Below are 10,631 nucleotides of genomic sequence, written 5' to 3'. Positions count from 1 at the left end.
AGGAGTAGGAATCCCCCCTTAGGGCACACCTTGAGGCTGGACGGCCCCCTCCTCCCCTCCTTTATATACGGAGGAGGGGGCACCCCATAGACACATAAGTTGACAATTGTTTTAGCCGTGTGCGGTGCCCCCCTCCACAGATACACACCTCGATATCGTCGTAGTGCTTAGGCGAAGCCCTGCGCCGGTAACTTCATCATCACCGTCAACAAGCCGTCGTGCTGACGAAACTCTCCCTCGGCCTCACTGGATCAAGAGTACGAGGGACGTCACTGAGCTGAACGTGTGCAGATCGCGGAGGTGCCGTGCGTTCGGTACTTGATCGGTTGGATCGCGAAGACGTTCGACTACATAAACCACATTTCTTAACGCTTCCGCTTTTGGTCTACGAGGGTACGTAGACATACTCCCCCCTCTCGTTGCTATGCATCCCTTGATAGATCTTGCGTGATCGTAGGAAAATTTTGAAATACTGCGTTCCCCAACAGATGGAGCCTCTAGTCACCCCGTTTCTCGCGCCTATAATCCTTGTTGAATGCGATATTGTGAGATACATGAATTCCGAGGAAGATTTTTTTTCACATGATATCAAAAATAGCATCCGTTAAATTTGATGCATTTTGTTCATGGCTTATTTGATTGCAATTACTTCTTAAAAATTATAGGGCTTAAGGGAGAGAAACCTCTTGGCACAACTATTTTTATGCGGATATACTGTCACAATTTATTAATTGTGCTATGTGCTCCATAAAAATATTAAATATTCAAACCACGAAATGTTTATGAAAGATATCTATTATCCGGGTAAACACAAGAAAACTCTGACTCCTTGAGCATGCATGAGAATATTGCGCAAATTCTCTAGTGAAAGGGTGGCCATTGACCATAAGAATAGGGATAAAGAGCAATGCTAGAACGACATGGTCTTAGAATGTCACTAATGAAACTATCTCCACTAGAAGGGCGATCAATGCCCGGGGTAGAGTTTAAATGAAGGGAACTACATGACAACATGAGCGACGTCAAAAAGGGGAAACCAAATGGCGACAAGGTGGAGATTTTTGACGAAACTCCAAAAAATGCTAATGAGTTTGACGCCGAGATAGGAAAGGGGATGAAGACCATGCCTCCAACACGAGGGACGGCGTGTATGTGATGTTGTCATCATGGTCGAAGAGAGTCGGTAGCTATATCTCGACATCCCCAAGCCCGTTACAGAGGGGAGAGGGAGGCAGGTCAAAGGCTCAAGGGTGAGTGCAGTCCTGAACGCGTCACCCATCTATCCACTCTCGAGATGGCACCGCCTCCATGAGAACCAAATCAATCAGATCCGACAACCTAAGGGCGTGAGCAGCATCTGGCTAAAGCTTCAAGTTCGGCTACCAGTCGTGCCAAAGCCAGTGTGCGTTGGCGGGCACACAATGTAGGATCCAGGGGAGGTGAAGAAGGAGGCATCAGTGATCTTTTGGATATGAGGGATACGAAGAGCAGGTTGCACGTGCGATGAGTGTGGCCTTTCTTCACCATCTGTCATGGAGGACTCCGCTGATGGTGGTTAGGGGAGGGAGGGGTGTGGGTGAGGGGCCTTGGGTGGATGGCGACTAGGCCTCTGGAGTTTCCCCATATCTCCCACATATAGTCCTTGTTGAATTTAGTATGATGAAATATGCAAGTTTCTCAGGAAGAGATGTTTTTTCGCATGAAAGCAAAAAATGGCATCCATTCAATTGGATGCATGTTGTTGGACGGCTTATGTGACTATTATTATTTCAAATATATAGGGCCAGAGAAGGTAACCTTGTTGACACAATTATTTTTATATCGTTAGATTGACGTAACTTATTAATTCTGCTATGACCTTCATAAAATTTGTGTAGTGTTCAAACTGGTTCGAATGACGACTGAAGCGACCTCAATTACACAAAAATTGTCAGATCAGAGTACATACGGCAACCCCACTATAGGTCTTGAAGCAAATATTAACAAGATTATTTTCATTGACACAATTAGTATATTCTCTCTTGTAGGTGCTTACGGTACGTAAACTCGCCAGTACCCTCGGTAGGGTGGCGAACTGATACGTCTATTTTGCATCATTTTTTCTTACTATAATTTATCCTATTTTAATGATGTATTAAATAATATGATGCAATTGTAATGTATTTTATCTCTTATAATGCAAGGAATACAAAGAGAAGGGGATTGCTGAACATCAAGAAATCTGACCTGAAAATGCAACAGAAGAGAAAGCAATTCTCCGGAGCTCAAAATGCAACATGAATTTTTGAAGAATTATTTCAGAATATGTGATGAATTATGGAGCAAGAATGGGACAGAGATTAGCATCCGCAAGGGTGTGAACTTGGGATACATCGTCGTCTCCACATGCTGCGGTTATCTCTTACCGGAGCCTTTTACTTATGCACTTTACTTTGTGATAGCCATAGCGTTTCATGTTATATATATCTTGCTATCACTTAGTTGTTTATCTTGCTTAGCATAAGTTGTTGGTGCACATAGGTGAGCCTAGTTGTTTTAGGTTTTGTGCTTCACAAATTAAAGCTAGTTTTATTCAGCATTTGTTCCAGCCTAATATGTAATTGTTTTAAAGTGCCTATTCACCCCCTCCTCTAGGCGACATCCACGATCTTTCACCGCATATGTTGCACAGATCATATTAGTAGCAATAACTCCAGAACCTTCGAGAGCACTTTACAACTCAAGCTCCGCCTCCGTTTAGTTTAGTTCCTTTTCAGAACAATTCCATTTTCACCCCTAACTCAAATATGCTACTCACACTTACCCATAATTGTCACACCTACTTAGTTCTGCCTCTATTCCATTGTGTAGTGTTCTAGCGGTTCGAGTTACTTGTTCAGTCAACAAGAACTATGCCAGTTAATTGGATGTAAGTTGGATATACATCTTGTTCAGTCAATAAGGGCCCACATACTTCCAAATAATCTATAATGAACTAACAATTAAATCACAATGATATTTGAATAATTATTTGAAACTTTGTTATTGTTTTTTCTTTTTAGTCTGCTGGAAAAAAGAGCGAGAAGCAATTGTTCCTCACAATGTTGTCACGGCACACAAGTCTCTGAGGCTGTAACATATTGCGCACTAGAAAAGTAGCAACATGCAAGTTAGTAGAAGACAACTATTCGACCCTCATTTGGAGGAGATTAAGAGGGATACAGGTAATCTATGTGCATTTCATGATTGGACTGAGCGCCATTGGGGTTTTCTTGCGTAGGGAGAGCTGGGAGGGCAATGTAGAAGACCACTGGGAGTGGATGTAAATGGTGCCGACGGTTATGGCAGGTAGCTTCTAGCAACCTGTGCGAGCAACGTCCGGTACGAGGTAGAAGAGAATAGATCGACATGATTACAATAAAAAGGAAGAAGAGGAGGGGAAAAGACTAGGGAGAAAGAAGTTGACATGCCCGTGGACCACGCACCGGAAAACCAATGTTAGGTAATTTGAGGCAATGATCTTTTGGATGCGCGCAGAAATAAAATATTAAAAATTTAAGTAGGAGAACGAAACTGACGGAGATGGTCGTGTCCAGGTAAGTTCCAGAAAACTAGACAGATGCAAGTTCCGATGAACAAAACTAAAGTGATCGGCATGTTCCCAAGGAAACAAACAGTAAGTTTCGTACAATATAACTTTACAGAATAAGAACTAAAATCATAGGAATGAAAATAAAATCAAATGGCACAAAAATCATTACGGTTGGAAGAAGGACATCATAATGATATCTGGTAATAAGAAATTTATAAGGAAGCCATCGAAAAGTTTCCAAAAATTGAGATTATTTCATAAATGGATTGAATCGGTTAGTCGAAAGACCAATATTTGAGAGAGCACACCATGTATCATAGGAAAATAAAAAGTTGGCAAAAGAGTAGTAATTATGCATGACAAAATCGATGGGATGAAATAGCAAAGCGACATAACAGGACAAACTGATGAGTTTAAATTAGGTCAAGAAATTAATCGCACAAGGATTGAAAGAAAGAATGTAGATGGCACACAAGCGAAGAGTATTGAAACCGTGGAGTGGAACATGTGGAGAAAGGAAGAAGACCATGAACAATTTAAATGAACGGCTTGAACAGGGAGTGGCTTCCAAATTTGCATCATAATGATTACCGTACACACAACAACAAGGACGTACCAGAACAATTGCACAACGTATTTGTATAGGATAGACACATGTATATTGACTCGTATTGAGAGGCTTCCGAGTTTGCCTTCATTTTTCATCTAATTTTCCGCCAGAATAACTTTGGCACAAATCAAAGGTTAGAGAAGGATAGGCAGTGCCCCTGCGAATTTTAAATTGCCCCGTGGGTTGTTATTTTTTTATATCCTGTTTTTCACGTACACTGGATTTCGATTGTTGACCTGGTTTCCCATGTAAACCGGCCAATTTCTCCCTGATGGCTGATTCACAAAAAAATGTTGTACTGTTATGGTAAAAGAATGTACACGCTTAAGCGTGTACGTGCCTCGGGCAATATGTAGTAATTTGATGCGTTGCTACTAGGGGTGCGAAGCGGCGCCCGATCAACCGTGCTTCCTATTCAATCAACACTAGAAAAATCAGTTAGCTGAATTACGATATGTTAGTTTAGTTTATACTCGCTTGCCACCGTCTCTAATTTTGGCAACGCATGGAAGCTACACACAAGCTAACGCCAGCCGTGGTGAGAATCCGTCATCATTATTTTTCAATTTGTGACATAGTCAATTAGGTTTACCGGAGACGGCTGTATGAAAAGTGGATGAATCCATCTTGAAGGAAAGAACAAAAAACAATGCGGTATCCCATAAGACCATAACTGATGCAAGAAGTCAAATGCATGCCACGACAAGTTGAACTGCGAGGTTTATATAATGTGGCAATGCTAAGCCGAACTTACAAAAGTAGATCAACATTCTCCGTCAAATGTGGCTACAAAAGTTGTTTTTCTTCTTCTTCTTATGACTTGCGCAGCCGCAGGGACAGAAGCAGCCATGCTTTTTATACCAACCAGGCGCACCACGCCAATGCTCGCATTTTAAAGACCATTTCATATAAATTTATGCACAGTCCAACCCCGTAAACATCGTACGTAATTTTTAACGGTCTCACAGGTCAGCAGCGTGCACTTGGAACTGTATAATATGAGCCGTAGTAGTATATCATTCTCACGGTTCTCAACCACGACGCCGGCGCCGCATGCCATTCTGCGCCGTACGTGCTCCCAGCCGCCTGTCGCGTTTCAGATTGTTTTTGCCCTTCATTTCCGCGCCATGGTCGGGCGCCCGGGCTCGTGTTTTACGTTTCGCCGATCGGACGACCGGCCCGTGAAAGGACTTGTCGATCGGTAGACGACGCAGCCACCCCACGCAGATGGCCAACCAAGATCACCAGCAAGGAGGCTGCTCAACCGTGCCACACGGTGACGGGGACAGAAGCACACGCTCGAAACACGCACCCACTCACCCGCGCACGCTTTTGACCTGCCGAACCAAGAAGTACGTGTGCGTAGCACCCTCAAAGTCTCAGGAGGGGGGGTGCTTTTCATTTTTTTTCGACGGGCATTACGATTTACGAGTAGGGTTTACGCTTGGAAACGTACCTCTAATGTAGCCCTTGCAAGCAAAGCTAACCCGGCATAATTACAGGCCCGGTAACTAAGCTCTCCAGCAGTACTGACTACTGAGTGTGGGTACCTATCAGTATCAGTATCAGTATCAGTATCAGTATCAGTATCACACGCTCTCACACTGACCCGGTAGTGGATTTCACTGTCTCGTTTACTCCTGCCTGTCCTGAGTAAGCGTAAAGTCTGAAGACTGACCGAAGCTTACTTTCGCGCGCGCTCCTAGTTTACATCGCCCCGGCCCGGAGTTCGGGTAACTTTGATGGTTGCTTTGGTCACAGTTGGCCCGGCGCAAGACAATGAGCGCGTGACAGTTACCGCCCCGATGGCGACGGTGGGAGAGGAGACCTGCCGGGTGAGGAAGATTTTTCACTGGAGCAGTGCTAGTTTCCTCCACTGTCTAGTGTGGTTATAGTACATGTCACGTTTTCAACTTGTCAATCTATCTTGGAGGTGAAAAAAGTTACTTCTGGTACTACTGGCCCATTACTGCTAGTACGTACGTAATTGTCGTCTCCCTCTCAAGGTGCTGCTAGTTTCTCGACCGTATAAAAAGGCGCTTCAACTTTCAGCATGAGTGTAACGCTCATGACAACTTCTGTACCGCAAAGGAAAGCCGAGGACGCTCCTTTTTACTGTTTCTGAAACCGGAGAGAAAAGCAGTGGAATAAAGGCACCAGGAGAACCTGCACTGCACACTTCCCTGCATCGTCAAGGAAAGTGCTCTAAAGCACCACGAACAAAATTTTGCTACCTCTTGTCTTGCACTAAATTAAACCGATTCGAGCATGCGTGCGGTAAATCACACAGTACAAATATGCTTTCCGTCTCGGAGTGCCGAACTGATGATTGATCTCCATGGAAGAATTTACTTTTCCTTTCGAAAAGGAGGGTAGGGCAGAGGCATCGTGCTCGGCAGGTCCTACACGAGCAGGGCAGGGCATCGATCGTGCTCAGAACAAAGTACCGCGCATGGTCCCAAGCTTTGCAGGCGACATTCGGAGGATCTTGTTGCGACTATGTAGCCGCAGATCGAGGGTGTTGGGCTACACCGTGAAGGCTGTGATGGAAAGAGCCCCGAAATGCCGAGATAAAAGTGCACGCCAGCCCCAAGAGTGAGCTCCAGCTTCCATCCCAGTTCCCACACAAACCGCCCTCTCGAGTGTGCTCTCGTTTCTTACGGTGTAGCTCATGATTGTTCTTGCTGCAGGCTCATGAACCGAGCACAGGAAACGGCTGCTCAATTCGCTGAGCGCCCACCCGCTTAATAAATCCACCACACGGTGTGCCCATCCGCCCGTCAATTGTGAGGTAGTGTATCGAGTGGTGACCATGCTGGGCTACGACGTACGCGTACGTTTGGCCCCTACGATCCTAGCCAGATTAGGGGCGTAGGGGGATGCACTTTTGCGGGTGGTTGAAATGTCCCGATTTGCATGTCGCCCAGACACGGTCATGTGTCCGCCCCGGTACTGCTGCTGGTGGTCCGTGATTCGATTCATCAGAGGATGCCAACAAAGGTTTAGGAACACCTGTCCTCTGATCAGATCGCAAAAAAAAAGGTAGATCCCGCGTCGCCGTCGGGATTCGCGGGACTAATCTCAGACACGAACCTCATTAACTCGCATCTTTATACTTGCTGCGTCTTACAAATTGTTCTACTACATGTATTGTATGGCGAAGGTGTCCTTGGTTGGGTCACATTAGCGATGCCCGTGTGCGAATGGCAGAGGGAGGCCTGTCGAGAGAGAACCCGGGACAGTGAGGCTGAGAGAGACCCGGCCGCGGCACCTCTCCCGGAGGAAACGGAAAAAGACGCACCGTCATTGGAGTAGGGCCTAAAGCGAAAAAGGTCACGGGCCTTTTAATACGGAGCAGCGGGCGGGGAGAAATAGGAAAGTGACCGTTTTCCCGGCGCGCGGCACCGGTTGCGCGCCCCTGGGCCGGGTGGGCCCGAGGAGCGTGTGCCTGCCGTGTGGGCTCCGGGTGGGTGGGTCCGGTGGAGAAGGATGCCCGGAGATATTTTTCTAGATATTTTGCTCGGACGGACGGAGAGCTATACGGGTCCTCTACTGCAAGCCAGCGCCAACGGGCCGGTGGTCGGTGGCGTTTCGCGAGGAAGCAAATCGGACCGGTGATTTTAGCCGTGTGATGTTCGTATGAGGGTCGATGTTGCTTGCTTGCGTATCTTCTTGCGGTTTGGTCACTTTATTGCACTCACGTACGGTCGCGGGTGAATGGACGCGGCAGAATTATGGTCCCTTGCTTGCGTATCTTCTCCTGGTTTGGTCACTTTATATTGCTCTCTACAACAAAATTTTGTCGATGGTTGTGTTTTCTCTGCGAACTTGTGGCGGTTTGTTCTTTATTTTTCTTGCTGTATTGAAGTGATCATGTTGTTTTTTCGCTTGTTCTGCAGGAAAGAAACCATGCTGTCGCTCTTTTGCTTGAAAAATGTGAGTCTAGTGACATCTCGATTTCATCTTCGAAACTGCTCTGTGGACGACGGTAGCCGGCCGAACTCCGCACGATGGAGTGTTAAACTGCGTTGTTCACTTTTGCACAATGCATGGACGGGATGATGTGCTGCATCGTACGGCAATCATCCAGAATCTGTCGTGTGTGTAGCAGCACTCTTTCACCTTTGGGCTCGTTATGAACCTAGCGAAGGCAAGAGATGCAAGCACAAAGGAAACCCTAGTGATTCATATTTTCCTCGGGCTTTTCTCACATACCGAGCTTACAACAAGAGGCAACCTCAGGAAACCACACATCATTAGAACGTCTCAACGCTGATCTGCAAATGTCTCCGGTATATGCCCGCTTTTATGTCCGGACGTGGTCCGCGGACATGATGCGGAAGGGTGTCGTCCAATACTAATTACAAAATATCCGGTTGGAAGGAGAAAAGGTAGTGAGACCATGCATGCGGTGGAAAATTTGTGCTTTAGTGCCCTGTTGAAAGGAGAGAGAAAAGGAGGTCATGCATGTGCGGTTGGGGTGAGAGAAAGAAAAGGGGATCATGCATGTGATTGGTCAAGTGCATGTCCGGACTCCACTAAAGTCGCTCCACGTTTGTCTCTTGAATACCGAAATTTGTACGTTCGGACTATTAATCGGACATATACAAGTCGCCGTTGGGTGGCAAAAGTGGTCCGCGCATATAGTGGAGGTTTGAGGGTCGACCTTGGAGATGCCCTTAAGCCTCTTAATTGTGTCTTTTATAATGAGGAGGAATCCATCCAACACCCTACGACTCGGCTGGGTGTGCGACCGGTATGTCTTGCAAGGACCTCAGAGCAGTGGCCTTGGACGAAACGGCGGCGACGCCTCTGCCCACATGACCGGCTAGGATGCGGCTCCTGTTGGGTTTCGTAGTAATTTTAAAAAATTTCCTACGCACACGCAAGATCATGGTGATGCATAGCAACGAGAGGGGGAGAGTGTGATCTACGTACCCTAGTAGATCGACAACGGAAGCGTTAACTTGGTTGATGTAGTCGTACGTCTCCACGGCCCGACCGATCAAGCACCGAAACTATGGCACCTCCGAGTTCTAGCACACGTTCAGCTCGATGACGATCCCCGGACTCCGATCCAGCAAAGTGTCGGGGAAGAGTTCCGTCAGCACGACGGCGTGGTGACGATCTTGATGTACTACCGTCGCAAGGCTTCGCCTAAGCACCGCTACAATATTATCGAGGACTAGGGTGGAAGGGGGCACCGCACACGGCTAAGAATATGATCACGTGGATCAACTTGTGTCTCTAGGGGTGCCCCTTGCCTCCGCATATAAAGGCTCAAAAGGGGGGGGGGGCTGGCCGACCAAGAGGTGGCGCGCCAGGAGGAGTCCTACTCCTTCCGGGAGTAGGACTCCCCCCCTTTCCTAGTTGGAATAGGATTCACGGAGGGGGGAAAAGAGGAGAGAGAGGAGGAAGGGGGGCCGGCCCCCTTTCCTTGTCCTATTCGGACCAAAGGGGGGGAAGGGCGCGCGGCCCATCTCTGGCCACCTCTCCTCTCTTCCACTAAGGCCCACTAAGGCCCATATACCTCCCGGGGGGTTCCGGTAACCTCCCGGTAATCCGGTAAAATCCCGATTTCACCCGGAACGCTTCCGATATCCAAATATAGGCTTCCAATATATCAATCTTTATGTCTCGACCATTTCGAGACTCCTCGTCATGTCTGTGATCACATCCGGGACACCGAACAAACTTCGGTACATCAAAATGCATAAATTCATAATATAACTGTCATCGTAACCTTAAGCGTGCGGACCCTACGGGTTCGAGAACAATGTAGACATGACCGAGACACGTCTCCGGTCAATAAACAATAGCGGAACCTGGATGCTCATATTGGCTCCTACATATTCTATGAAGATCTTTTATCGGTCAGACCGCATAACAACATACGTTGTTCCCTTTGTCATCGGTATGTTACTTGCCCGAGATTCGCTCGTCGGTATCTCAATACCTAGTTCAATCTCGTTACCGGCAAGTCTCTTTACTCGTTCCGTAATACATCATCTCACAACTAACTCATTAGTTGCAATGCTTGCAAAGCTTATGTGATGTGCATTACCGAGAGGGCCCAGAGATACCTCTCCGACAATCGGAGTGACAAATCCTAATCTCGAAATACGCCAACCCAACATGTACCTTTGGAGACACCTGTAGAGCTCCTTTATAATCACCCAGTTACGTTGTGGCGTTTGGTAGCACACAAAGTGTTCCTCCGGCAAACGGGAGTTGCATAATCTCATAGTCATAGGAACATGTATAAGTCATGAAGAAAGCAATAGCAACATACTAAACGATCGGGTGCTAAACTAATGGAATGGGTCATGTCAATCAGATCATTCAAGTAATGATGTGATCCCATTAATCAAATGACAACTCTTTGTCCATGGTTAGGAAACATAATCATCTTTGATTAACGAGCTAGTCAAGTAGAGGCATACTAGTGAC

This window comes from Triticum dicoccoides, chromosome 2A, assembly GCF_002162155.2.
Source record: "Triticum dicoccoides isolate Atlit2015 ecotype Zavitan chromosome 2A, WEW_v2.0, whole genome shotgun sequence".
Taxonomy (NCBI): Eukaryota; Viridiplantae; Streptophyta; class Magnoliopsida; order Poales; family Poaceae; genus Triticum; species Triticum dicoccoides.
This window is presented reverse-complemented; position numbering follows the sequence as displayed.